The 1,859-nt window shown below is 36.4% G+C and overlaps 1 long non-coding RNA gene across 1 annotated transcript in view; it reads right to left on the bottom strand.

Annotated features, from left to right (window-relative positions):
- The window catches only part of LOC109585888 (uncharacterized), an 11,452-nt gene extending 9,601 nt beyond the window's left edge, over nt 1–1,851 (bottom strand). Inside the window, exon 1 of the long non-coding RNA XR_002186715.1 lies at nt 1,798–1,851. This is a non-coding gene — a long non-coding RNA (uncharacterized LOC109585888). The remainder of the gene's footprint in view (nt 1–1,797) is intronic.
- Between the last annotated feature and the right edge of the window lie 8 nt (nt 1,852–1,859).

Below are 1,859 nucleotides of genomic sequence, written 5' to 3' on the forward strand. Positions count from 1 at the left end.
TTAATAATATTTATAATATTTCTTTAGTTGCCATTGTGATGTTTGTTGATTTTACACAAACAATAATTTTCTTTATTATTATTATCATTGTTATGACTTTACATCATTTATGAGAGACAGCATTGAATAGACATGCTGAAGGAATATCAACTATCCTGATGACAAGTGAAATTAATACTAGTCTTGAGTCTTGACACAAGTCCTTGTTCAAGAAGCTGTGAGCTGAGAGTGTCCATCATAATTCATAACATTAATTAATTGTTTGTTTTTTAAAATAAAATAAAATCACACACTAGATAAAACAGTAACATGTAAGATTAATACCTTCTTTTAGCTGGAAGCCTCCACTAAAGTATTGCAGTAGTTGATTCCAAGCATGGCTTGGTAAAAAATAGTGATGGGCGATATATCGATTCTTTATCGATATAAACGATATTTTACAGAATCGATTTGAATCATTATCAAAAATTTTATGCAATTTTCATCGATCTATTGACCATGCCCATTTATTAAGGTTAAATAACTAATTTTAATAAGTAATTGCACTGTTGAACTGCAAGAAAGAGACAACTGACCAGTTGTTAGCTCAGCCTACCCCAATAAGAAGAGAACAAGACTCAAGAGCATGGAAATGATCTTCTCTCATGTCCAGTACAGTGCCAAAATCATTAGCCACACCCTTGACACACCCCTAAATGAAGGTGTGGTTATCGTATCGTTAATAATCGATATGTCCTCAAAAAGTCCATTATCGATCGTTATCGAAAATTAAGAAAATTGGCCATATCGCCCATCCCTAGTAAAAAATAAATTGCTTCTTCCAGAGCTGCAGATCTGAGCATGTGCGACCACACCCAAATTTTGGAGCACATGCTTCTTTAATTAACAAAATGGCGGCATGCAGCTAAGATGGCTCTATCCAGCAGTCACAGTATCGCTTTTTCTTTACTTGAAGAATGATCTGATGGGACATGGACCTGCGCATAGACTGTTGGAGTAGATTGGTGTAAGAATTATCCTTGTAGCACCAACTGATACTGAGATACACACCGACAACTGGATTGACAGGACTTCTGACTTGATGATGATGATGATGAAGATGAAAAAAGGTGGCTGAACAAAACGGCCAGTTCGCCGATTTTTGGCTTTTCACTTATACAAGGTCTAGAGCCACGCTATGGGTACCAATGGAGTCCTCTGGTCAAGATAAGGTCCTCTATAAAGTCTGGTAAGCATAGGAGCTCGTTTTCCTGGTATAGCAAGGCTGCAAAAGTTGTGGCAGCCATTTTGTTTGGGGGTGAATCCTACTTAGTAATGCTACCACGTTACTAATATACTGTACATGGGCATAATACAAACTCAATATAGAAGGTGCATGTAATGCACAAAGGGAAGACTATCATAGTTTACTAACCACACACAGAGCACCATATTAGACAACCATGTTTAATCAGTATTTTAATCCTCTTTCATGAGTCATGAGCATCATTAGACAATGCTCTATTGTGAGCAGTCATGACGGCATACATTCATTTACTATACTGTACGTGTATGTTATGCAAACAATACTATCAATCTCATGCATGCTGTATGGTCATGAGCATTATTAGACAATGCTCTATTGTGAGCAGTCGTGAAGGCATTTTTGAATGTATATGTACCAAACACAATTAAAGCAAACAATTAATGCAGTACCTTTACAATGGCTATAACAAGCAATACACACATACACCAAAAAGGGACAAATTTATGCTACATCAAAACAAATATAGTGGTATCACATAAGATACAAGGTACCTAATAAGGTTTTCTTCCCGACTGTATCTCCCATGTGTGATCAGTCCTGTGTGCTCAATAAT

Source organism: Amphimedon queenslandica, unplaced genomic scaffold, assembly GCF_000090795.2.
Source record: "Amphimedon queenslandica unplaced genomic scaffold, v1.1 AMPQUscaffold_12989, whole genome shotgun sequence".
NCBI classification, from domain to species: Eukaryota; Metazoa; Porifera; class Demospongiae; order Haplosclerida; family Niphatidae; genus Amphimedon; species Amphimedon queenslandica.